Source organism: Ranitomeya imitator, chromosome 9, assembly GCF_032444005.1.
Source record: "Ranitomeya imitator isolate aRanImi1 chromosome 9, aRanImi1.pri, whole genome shotgun sequence".
Taxonomy (NCBI): domain Eukaryota; kingdom Metazoa; phylum Chordata; class Amphibia; order Anura; family Dendrobatidae; genus Ranitomeya; species Ranitomeya imitator.
The window spans coordinates 45,764,515-45,776,972 of record NC_091290.1 but is presented as its reverse complement, the minus strand read 5'-3'; the positions used below and the strand labels follow the sequence as shown (position 1 = coordinate 45,776,972).

The 12,458-nt window shown below is 43.9% G+C and overlaps 1 protein-coding gene across 5 annotated transcripts in view; it reads right to left on the bottom strand.

Moving 5' to 3' along the window:
- Positions 1-12,458, bottom strand: part of TSPAN4 (tetraspanin 4) — a 708,534-nt gene that overhangs the window by 665,958 nt on the left and 30,118 nt on the right. The gene's annotated exons all lie outside the window — the stretch shown is intronic.

Sequence of the window (12,458 nt, the reverse complement as noted above, 5' to 3'; positions counted from 1 at the left end):
AAGTGTATAAGCTACGATGTATGGTAAAACCACAAACATGGTCGCATCTGTTCGTATAAGATGCAGGTACATATTCACACAACAGCTATTAACAGACAAAACTTAGAATAAAAAACAATAAATAGATGCCTTGCAGTAAGTAAATAGTAAAAACACATGCAAAACACAGAGCACATAGTTGACTTTTTTTTTTTTTTTTTTTAAACAAAAGCGTGAAAGCCATCTAGTCGGGACAAGGTGTGCCCAATAAGGATGGTCCTACCCGTAGCAATAACCTCACTATGTGCGCCCATCACCCTGTCCCTAGTTTACCCGTCGTTCTTGTTTGGGTTATTGTTTGTAGGTACTTACAGGGAACACCCCACAAGAATTGTCATTTTGGAGATGCTTTGACCCCCTCATGAGGTCATCACAATTTGGCTCTTGTCAAAGTCACTCAGATCTTCACTTCTCACTCAATATTCCTTCTTTTAATAAATCAACTTCAAGAATTGACTCTTGATTTGCTGACTAATATGCTGCACCGATTGACAGGTGTCATTGTCACAAAGTAAGCTCACTCACTTTCCAGTGGGTTTTAATGTTATGGCTGATCAGTATACAACAGTGGCTTGCTAACGTATCCCCCCTTCCATGGCTTTTTATCTATTTTGCTACATTACAACCTGTGTTTAAATATTTTTGTAATCAGATTTGTGTGTGATGCATCAGCACTAAATAATCTAAGTTGGTGAAGTGAGAAAAATATGGGCATAAATTAAATTTATGGTATCAAATAACTAAATATTCGCATGTGCATATGCATTCACCCCTTTTGCTATGAAGCTCCTATAAATGTCCAGTGCAAGCAATTACCTTCATAAGTCCCATTCTTAGTAACAGGACATCTACCTGTGTAAAATCTAAGTGTCACATGTCGGTCAGTTTATACACTTACCCTTTTCTGAAGGGTCACAACAAGATTAAGTAAGAGGCACTACTAACCACACAACACTATGAAGACCAAGGGAATCTCCAAACAAGTTTTTGAGAAGTACAAGGCAGGGTTGGGTTATAAAAAAAATAGCCCAATCTCTGATGATCCCCCAGAGCACCATCAAATCCATTGTAATCAAATAGAAAGAACATGGTACCACAACAAACCTCCAAAACTCTCAGCCCGGGCAAGGAGGGCATTAATCAGAGAGGCAGCACAGACATGTAAAGGTAACCCTGAAGGAGCTGCAGAATTCCCAGGCAGAGACTGGAGTATACAACCACAATAGGCTGCACTCTAGAGTCAGTCTTTATGGAAGAGTGGCCAGAATAAAAGCTTTTACTAACACATAAAAATTGTAAGGTCTATTTGAGTTTGCCAAAAGACACTAGTGACACGTCCCATATGTATGGAGGAAGGTGCTGTGGTCAGATGAGACCAAAATTTAAGTTTTTGGCCACCAAGATAAATGCTATGTCTGGCGCCAAACCAATAAATTTTTTCACCCCAAAAACAACAACCCCACAGTGAAACATGATGGTGCCAGCATCATGCTGTGGGGATGTTTTTTTGGCAGCAGAGACAGGTAAAATGGTCCAATTCGAGAGGAAGATGGATGCGAAATACAGGGATATTCTTGACAAAAACCTGTTTCAGTCTGTCAGTGATTTGAGACTGGGACGGAAGTTCACCTTCCAAAAAGACAATGACCCAAAGCAAACCGCTAAAGCAACACTCAAGTGGTTTAAGGGGAAATGTATAAGGGTATGTTTTCACTTTCAAGAAACGCTGTGTTTTTGACGCAGCGTTGAGCCGCAGCGTCAAAAATGCAGCGTCCAGATGTTACAGCATAGTGGAGGGGATTTCATGAAATCCCGTCTCCACTATGCATTAAAAGACACATGCGGCAGACCCGCGAAAACGCACATGCGGCGCGTCTTTTAAGAACGCAGCATGTCCTTACATTGCAGAAACAACGCAAGGACAGCGCAGGTGACCTGCCAGTGACCTCAGGTGCAGATTTGGTCAGGATTTTACCTGCATAAAATCCTGACCAAATCCTGATGCAATCCTGAACGTGGACACATACCCAAACTGTTTTGGAGTGGTCTCGTTAAAGCCCTGACCTTAATCCAATTGAGAATCTGTGGTCAGACTTGAAGATTGATGTTCACCAGAAGAAACCATCTAACCCGAAGGAGTTGGAGCAGTTTTGCCTTGAGGAACAGGCAAAAATCCCAGTGACATGATGTGGAAAGCTCAGAGACATCCAAAGCGACTTCGAGCTCGCTGCAATTGCCACAAAAGAAGGCTCAACAAAAGTACTACTTTTACGGGGGGTGACTAGTTATGCACATTGAAGTATTCATTTATGTTGTCCTATTTGTTGTTTGCTTCATAATACAAAGAAAACCAAATGTTCACAGCTGTAGTCATGTTCTTCACATATACTGATGCAATCCCTCAAAAAACAGTAAAATTCCAGGTTGTGAGATAGTAAAACACAAAAAATGCCAATGGGGAGGGTGAATAGCCACTGAAATAATGCATGTATGATAGTGCAATAGTAGTCTACAATTTATATTATTTTACATGTAAATATACTCCTTAATATTGAAATTGCAACCAAAGAAGGAAAAAGTCGTGGAATGATAGAAATTACCTGATCAATAGACACATTACTGATATGCAAATGATTAAAATAGAAATACAATTTTTTTCAAACCACAGCAATTTATTCAGTATCGAGTTTGAGCGACATGTGCAGAAATCTCCGCACTTACAGCCTTGGCTTCCTGACATGCGCCGTACTAGTACTGCTGCATCGTGCGGTGACCAGGTGAGGATGGCTGCTGTTTCTAACAGCAGACCACCCAGGCACGTCACCACAAGGGGCTGATCCGCCACCCCCCGCATCGGCGATCGCTGTGATTGGCTGGTGAACTTTCACCAGCCAATCACAGGAAAGCTGACAAAGTTTGAAAAAAAAAATGAAAAATGTGACAGGCAGTGATTGGTGCTGTGTGACGTAGCACCAATCACAGCTGTCACAGTAGGTGGGGTGATCACCACGTCACCTCACCTGATTAACCCCTATGGCGCTGATTGGCTGAACAATAGCTTCTAGCCAATCAGCGCCAAAGGGGTTAATTTAAAATAGCGATCACCGCCCTGCACGCCATATTTCTCTCAGATTTGGCATGCAGAGCGGTTGTCTAAGCCCCTCTGTGTAGCTGAGTGAAGGAATCCATTAGTGGCCAGTGTGATCAACCCGGCGATCTCCTGCCTCCTGCTTCAGCGTAGTGATCCAGCTTCCTGCTCTGTGCTGTGCTCTCTGCTGCCATCTGCCTGCTGTGTGAGGCCTGTGATCACAGCAGCAGCACCTTCCCCAACCCTTTCCCATCCCCCCATCCCTGTTCCACCTGGGGGTTCAAAGTGCTCACCACACAGCTACATAAGTTCGTTAAAGGGTCTAGTTTCCAAAATAGGGTCACTTGTGGGAGTTTTCCAATGTTTAGGCACATCAGGGACTCTGCAAATGCAACATGACGCCCGCAGACCGTTCCATCAAAGTCTGCAATCCAAAACGGCACTCCTTCCATTCTGAGCCCTGCCGTGCGCACAAACAGTGGTTTTCCCCCACATATGGGGTATCGGCGTATTCAGGAGAAAATGTGCAACAACTTTAGTTGTTTATTTTTTCCCGTTACCTTTGTGAAAATAAAAAAATTGGGGCTAAAATATCATTTTTGTGGAAAAAAAAAATGTGATTTTTTTCACGGCTCTACGTTATAAACTTCTGTGAAGCACCTGGGGGTTCAAAGTGCTTACCAAACAGCTAAATAAGTTCGTTAGAGGGTCTAGTTTCAAAAATGGGGTCACTTGTGGGGTTTTTCCAATGTTTAGGCACATCAGGGGCTCTTCAAACGCAACATGGCGCCCACTCTCAATTCCAGACAATTTTGCGTTCAAAAAGTCAAAAGGCGCTCCTTCCCTTCCGAGCCCAGCTGTGCGCCCAAACAGTGGTTTTACCCCACATATGGGGTATCGGCGTATTCCGGAGAAATTACTCACCAACTTTAGTGGATCATTTTCTCCTTTTACCCTTGTGAAAATAAACAAATTGGTTTTGAGTACCTTGAGGGGTGCAGTTTTTGGAATGGTGTCACTTTTGGGTATTTTCTGTAATATAGACCCCTCAAAGTAACTTCAAGTGTGAGGTGGTCCCTAAAAAAATGGTTTCCTAAATTTTATTGAAAAAATGAAAAATCACAGGTCATCTTTTAACCCTTATAACTTCCTGACCAAAAAAATTTTGGTTCCAAAATTGTGCTGATGTATAGTGAACATGTGGGAAATGTTATTTATTAACTAATTTTTGTGACATATCTCTCTGATTTAAGGGCATAAAAATTCAAAGTTCAAAAATTGCTAAATTTTCAAAATTTTCACCAAATTTCCATTTTTTTCACAAATAAACGCAAGTTAAGTACAATATGTCACGAGAAAACAATCTCAAACAGGTTTCGGGGTGAAGGAGTTAATAACCAATGAGGCTGTTAATGGTTTTCTGAGGAATGTTCTGTTGCGTTGAATGCACTTGAGGAAGCAAACCATCAAGATCCACTGCTGACACCTCCATTTGCAATGGACAACCAATGTCCCCCATCTGGCACATCTAGGATGTCAACTCTGGAAAAGCTGAAGGACATGGTAGCACATTTACGCCAAGCAGGCTGCTCACAGTAAAACTAGCAAAATGTGGCTTGGAGCTGCCATGTTGAAAAACATCTCCTGGGACAATTTCATGTTTCCTTGTAAAAGCCTTCTAATGGCATTGCTCATGTGGACTCCAGACCAATCTTAACAGCTTAATGTTACATTGAGCTGCTAGTGGAACCAGAAGGAATGGCCATTTTTTCAAAGTGTCCCAAAAGCCATTTTTCAACACAAAAATGCCAGGCTACTTATTGCACACGTGCGATTGTGAGCAACCAGGATTGTCTAAACATGCTACTATGGCCCACAGCGTCTTCAGACTTGTCTCCCATTGAGCACATCTGCACCATCATTGGTTGGCAATTGCATAGGGAGCTACCAGAAGCCGATCGTTAGGATTTTCCCAAGTGCATTTAATGAGACAGAATATTTGTAAGGCGACCATTAATAACCTCATTGATAGCAGCCAAGGCTTCTGTGCGGGAGGATTTCTGTGCGTGGTGCTCATACTCATTACTAAATAAATTGAGATGTTTTCAAATTTTTTTTCCCATTTTTTCATCATTTTCTCATCAGTAACAAGTCTATCCATCCTGTGATTTCCATAATTCCACGACTTTTCCTTCCTGGTGTTGTAATTTCAGTGTTGATGAGCGTATGTAATATGTTACTTTGCAGCACTGTAGTCCTATGGTATGACATCTAATGAGTCACACACTCGTCTAAAGAAACATTATTATAATTCATGCTTCTCACCAATGTATGCTGATTTAATTTCCGAAATTTCTGTGGGGCAAATCTAAATGATTGCCCATTATGGATCAGCTCTGCTGCATGTTTAATTTTGTGTTTCCGGAGGATCTCCAGGGGACAGTAAACAAGTCCAGCGAATCTTCGGGCGGCGTTGCACAATGTTGTAGTGTGGAGCTCGGCTCACAGAATAACTAACAGTAACAGCCTATGATTAGGATTGTGTTTGGCTCCGTTACAGGCGTTCAGTGTGGTTTGTTTGGCTCCAAGCCTCGGCTGTTAAGATGCTGAGGAAGATGATATAAATGTTAACTAGTTTATGGCTGTTTTATGCACTGCAGAAATCTCTCTGCACAAAGAACGAAAAAATAAAAGATGGGAATTTTAGTAGAACAGTATAAAAATGACTTCCTATGCTGTAGGTTGCTTTCCATAGGGCACATCTGTTACATGCAGGGGACATTCAGCATATGGAACTAGTAACTCCCTGAATCTGTAGTCTTGTCTAATGGATATAACTTTATAGGCCTCATCTCATAGCTTCATATTTACAGCTGTCTGATGGTCAGAGATAAAGTCCCCGTCTTCTACATGATGAAGTTGTATAGCCACCGCCTGGTCTCTGATGATGGGTGCTACATAAAGCAGACCCCTAGTCCTCGATTTGCTGGGTGCCTGTGGATTGTATGCGAGAGCACCATGCCTTACTTTAAGCCCTGGCACCTCTTTAGAGGTGTAGAGAAATCATTGTGGTGCAGTGGTTCTTTATGGCTCTTGATGTAGAAGAGATTTGTAATCATGCCAATCTCCAAAGAGCACTAATGAGGTTTAGCCACAGAGCTTCATAGGGCCCGATTCATCAATACCGACATTGTTCATGCAGATCTTGAAGAGGAGATGGACTGAAGTCAGACGATCATCAGCTCTTCATGAAGAGGCCCTCACCTCTTCATGAGTCCGAAGCAGCGGACGACTGGCATACACCTCTGTGTGCCTCACCACAAATCCTACTCCAGTCCTTTCTGGAATATGATTTGTGGCATAGGGAACACGGTCGTTCGTAATTAATTTAACGAGCGACGGTCAACCCATCTCCGGTTCAGCTTCACCCACTTTTAAAAGGGCATGAAAATGCCAAAAGTTGCAAAAATTTAGTGCAGCCTCAATATTTTGTGACTTTTCTGGCATAAATGCATTGATCAATAGGGGGCCCATGATGCGTATGGTTTTGCAAACTAAGGCCGGTTTCACACGTCAGTGGCTCCGGTACGTGAGGTGACAGTTTCCTCACGTACCGGAGACACTGGCTCACATAGACACATTAAAATCAATGTGTCTCTGCACATGTCAGCGTGTTTTCACGGACCGTGTGTCCGTTTGGAAAACACGGAGACATGTCAGTGTTCGTGGGAGCGCACGTATTACACGGACCCATTAAAGTCAATGGGTCCGTGTAAACACGTACCGCACACGATTGTTGTCCGTGTGCTGTCCGTGTAGGATACAGCGCTACAGTAAGCGCTGTCCCCCCCACGTGGTGCTGAAGCCGCTATTCATTTCTCCTCTCCAGCATCGTTCTCTGGAGAGAAGATATGAAAAATCTTTTTTTTTTTGTTGTTGTTGTTTTAAAAAAAGATCCCTGTCTCCAACCCCCTCCCACCCCCTGTGTGCCACCCCGCTGTTAATAAAATACTTAACCGGCTCCCTCGCTGGCGCTGCTTCCTATCCTCGCCGCAGCTTCTCCTGTATGAGCGGTCACGTGGTGCCGCCTATTACAGTGATGAATATGCGGCTCCACCTCCCATAGGGGTGGAGCTGCATATTCATCACTGTAATAGGCGGCACCACGTGACCGCTCATACAGGAGAAGCTGCGGCGAGGACAGGAAGCAGTACCAGCGAGGGAGCCGGGTAAGTATTTTATTAACAGCGGGGTGGCGCACAGGGGGTGGGAGGGGGTTGGGGACAGGGATCTTTTTTTTAAAACAACAAAAAAATATTTTTCATATCTTCTTTTCAGCGAACGATGCTGGAGAGAAGAAATGAATGGCGGCTTCAGCACCAGATGCAGGGGACAGCGCTTAAAGCTAGCGCTGTCTCCTGCACGGTCCGTGTGGTCCTCAGTCGGCACACGGCTGCCGCACGTGTGCCACACTGATGTTCAGCGTAAGCACATGGACACGGATAATTCCGGTACCGATCTTTCCGGTACCGGAATTATCTGGACGTGTGAGACTGGCCTAATGAGAAGTTCATGCTGATGAATTTTCACATTGTTCTCTTCATATATGTTGGAGTCAGAAGCTAAATTTAAGTAAAATGTCAAAAGTTGTTGTTTAAGAATAGCATATTGATGACTTATCGATAAATATCAGATTGGTGGGGGTCTGACACTCAGCACCCCCACTGATTAGCTGTTTTCTGCTCTGGCGGTGGCTGGATGTAAACAAGGCATGGTGCCAGAATTATAATGGATAGAGGGCAAAATATTATATCCAGACACTGTCTGGCCAAGATGAGGGGCAGGTACTTGCCTAGAGCGCTATCCTCTGCCTGACAGAGGGGGCGCACTTTAAAAAAAAAAAAAAAGACTGCTGAATGGTTAAGGTCGCCAGACATCCTTCTGCGGTCGCAGACATTCAGCACAGTGACAGAGGAGAGCAGTGTCAGTCACAGACCCCATTCACCCCTTTCTCTGCCTGCGCCCCGGTCATCGCTCCCTGCCTGCATTCAGTTGTATTCGCATCTGTCAATTTGTGTGTGCGCCGACCGGGACAGAAGACAAGGAGAGTCATCTCCCCTGCTCCGCTTGTTGGAGAAGGCGAATACAGGGGACATCATCGAGCCATCCACCGTCCATTGCTGCACTTCACAGAAGTGGAGACGGTGGACGAGAGCTGAAATTATGTATGAGCTTTTTAGAAAAAGATTCTTATCTTACTGTGCAGAGGGCAATAAAATGAGTGGAGGGGCTGTGCTGATGAGGGGGAATAAAATGTGGTGAGGGGCTGTGTATTGGGATGTGCTGCAAAAGACCAGAGAAGATGGAGGTCTGCAGAGACCAGCTGTGGATGTGAAAAGTCATCATGACATCTAAACAAGATGGAGATGAAAAGAAAGAGGCGACTGTAAGATGTAATCTATATAGAACCATCACTACATGAATATATTACCAAACCAGAATACATCATCAGAACCAAAAAAACTTTTGTGCAAGCTGTATTTGACACATGACGGACGCAAAAAACATCAGCTACATCCCTTTATTGATTATAGGGGTCTGTTTATTTTCCATTAGGGTATTTGCCAAATGCTGGATACCTTACTTGAAACCAAATGGTCCTGATTATAATAACGCTTTATTAGTTGAAATAAATATAGCTATTTTTCCCCTGTATTGTGTAAATGGTCAGCAAAAAATGTTTGATTCGGTATCTAACTTTCAATTTGTTCCCTGTTAAGTCACATTCCTAAAGTGCATCACTTTTCTTAATTTTTGTTACCTTAACCCCTGAGACATTCCTTTTCTATGGGGTAGGAGTGCCCGTGGCTTCATCTGCCTGGGGAATCAAAATACTTTGTCTCGGCATCACATACCCCTCCTGGGCATATGCAACTGACAGTGGCCAAAACATCAGATTTAAGTCCCCCATCATGCACCATACATTGAAGTTGGCTGAATCCCCAGATTCGTATGACAGACTAATGTGTATGGAGTTAAGAATCCAGCGATTTCGGACTGGTGATCCCTTTGTCCTCCCTGAGAAAAAAACGCCGCTAAAAGTCTGCCAGTGGCTCTCTCATAGAGAACACAGGAGTGGCCGACCAAGCGTGGGAGAGATGGCCGAAATAGCTGCAGGACAAATAGTATATACCCAAGTATAAGCCGAGATTTTCAGCCCACTTTTTTGGTCTGAAAGTCCCCCTCTCGGCTTATACTCGAGTCATACCCAGGGGTCGGCAGGGGAGGGGGAGCGGGGGCTGTCTAATTATACTTACCTGCTCCTGGCGCGGTCCCTGCAGGTCCCTGGCTTCCCGGCGCCGGCAGCTTCCTCCTGTACTGAGCGGTCACATGGTACCGCTCCTTACAGTAATGAATATGCGGCTCCACCTCATTACTGTAATGAGCGGTCGGGGAAGCAGGGACTGTACCGCGCCAGAAGCAGGTAAGTATAACGGGGAGGGGGAGAGCTGCGCGATAGTCACCTGTTCGGCGCTGCTCCATCTTCCGCAGTGGCGCTCAGGTCAGAGGGCACAGTGACGTAGTTAGTGCACGCCCTCAGCCTGAACGTCAGTGCTGAAGATGGAGCGGCGCCGGAACAATCAGCATGTGAATATTGAAAGCGCCGGGGGCCTGAGCGACGGAGAGGCGAGTATGTGATTTTTTTTTTTTATCACAGCAAATGGGGCAAGTGTCTGTATGGAGCATCTATGGGGCCATAACGTTTGTGCAGCACTATATGGGGCCATAACGTTTGTGCAGCATTATATGGGGCCATACCGTTTGTGCAGCATTATATGGGGCCATACCGTTTGTGCATCATTATATGGGGCCATAATGTTTGTGCAGCACTATAAGGGGCCATAACGTTTGTGCAGCATTATATGGGGCCATAACGTTTGTGCAGCATTATATGGGGCCATAACGTTTGTGCAGCATTATATGGGGCCATAACGTTTGTGCAGCACTATAAGGGGCCATAACGTTTGTTCAGCATTATATGGGGCCATAACGTTTGTGCAGCATTATATGGGGCCATAACGTTTGTGCAGCACTATAAGGGGCCATAACGTTTGTGCAGCATTATATGGGGCCATAACGTTTGTGCAGCATTATATGGGGCCATAATGTTTGTGCAGCATTATATGGGGCCATAACGTTTGTGCAGCATTATATGGGGCCATACCGTTTGTGCTGCATTATATGGGGCCATAACGTTTGTGCAGCATTATATGGGGCCATAATGTTTGTGCAGCATTATATGGGGCCATACCGTTTGTGCAGCATTATATGGGGCCATACCGTTTGTGCAGCATTATATGGGGCCATACCGTTTGTGCAGCATTATGTGGGGCCATAACATTTGTGCAGCATCATATGGGGCCATAATGTTTGCACAGCACTATATGGGGCCATAATGTTTGTGCAGCACTATAAGGGGCCATAACTTTGTGCAACACTATATGGGGCAAGTGTCTGTATGGGGCCATAATCAATGTTTGTGCAGCACTATATGGGGCAAATATCTTTATGGAGCATCTTATGGGGCCATAATCAGCATTTGCACAGCATTATATTGGGCAAACATGTCTATGGAGCATCTTATGGGGCCATTATTAACCTTTATGCAGGATTATATGGGGCATATTTTAATATGGAGCATCTTATGGGGCCATAATGAACTTTATGGAGCATTATATGGGGCTCCTGATTTAATATGGATATTCAAAAACACTTAACCTACTGATGTCTCAATTAATTTTACTTTTATTGGTATCTATTTTACTTTTGACATTTACCAGTAGCTGCTGCATTTTCCACCCTAGGCTTATACTCGAGTCATTAAGTTTTCCCAGTTTTTTGTGGCAAAATTGGGGGGGGGGCGTTGGCTTATACTCGAGTATATAATGTACCATCGTTCAGCTGACTACCATCTAAGGTGTATGGGGGGTAATTCGGTTTGGTTTTCCAGGAACTTTCAATATCTCCTTTAGGTCACATCCTGACTAAGAATTTTAATGTACAATTATACCAAAGCTCTTTATGTACAGGCATATATATCTAGTCCTGCGATGCAAGGAAATGTATTTTAATAGTAATTGACTAATACACTTTAAAATAGCCTCATGTACAAAACCCAATATGCTTCTTCACATAGAGCATAAATCTCAGGGAACAATTTACATCCCTCCATACTGTCCATGCTCTTATGATTCCCCGCACCTCCCGGCAACACTAATCTTATAGCAATCATAAAAAGCCTATTATCATGGTGTATGGGACAGACCCTGCCACAGAGATAATTACAGAGCACTTCTTATCCACACACAGGACAAGCTACTATTCCGCGGTCAGAAAACCAACAACTAAGCCACTACAAAGGGAAAATGCCACGTCCACACTGGCACATCACTATCAGGGCAATATTATCTCGATCCCACCAAGGACATCTGCACAGACGTTGTATGTTCTCCCCGTGTTTGGGTGGGTTTCTTCCAGGTTTCCTCCCACACTCCAAAGACATACTGATAGGAAGTCTAGATTATGAGCCCCATCGGGGACAGTGATGAGGATGTCTGCAAAGTGCAGCAGAATATGATGGCACTATAGGAGTAAAATAAATATATTATGTAGAATGTTAATTACTAATTAGCTCCAAAAATAAAATATAAAGTGAAATAGTCTGTAAATAAGAAGAAAAAGAAAGTGATAACATAGCAGCTTACTGATGGAAGTTAAAGGGACACTGTCACCTGAATTTGGAGGGAACAATCTTCAGCCATGGAGGCGGGGTTTTTGGGTGTTTGATTCACCCTTTGCTTACCTGCTGGCTGCAATATTGGATTGAAGTTCATTCTATGTCCTCCGTAGTACACGCCTGCGCAAGGTAATCTTGCCTTGCGCAGGCGTGTACTATGGAGGACAGAGAATGAACTTCAATCCAATATTGCAGCCAGCATGCAGCCAGCGGGTAAGGAAAGGGTGAATCAAACACCCAAAACCCCGCCTCCATGGCTGAAGATTGTTCCCTCCAAATTCAGGTGACAGTGTCCCTTTAAGGAAAAGAAAGTTATAAGGTGGGGGTGGGGGTGGGGGTGCGGGGTGTCTGACCACTACTGATCTGATACTGATGCTGCATTCGAAGAATGAGTTTTCAAAATTATAGTTCTGAACAACCCCTTTAAGCTTCTCATACAGGGGAATTTTCACATTAAAAAACAAACAAACCCATAAATGATTAATTGAGGCCTAACTGTACAATAGAAGTGTGATGTGCACATAGCCATACTTG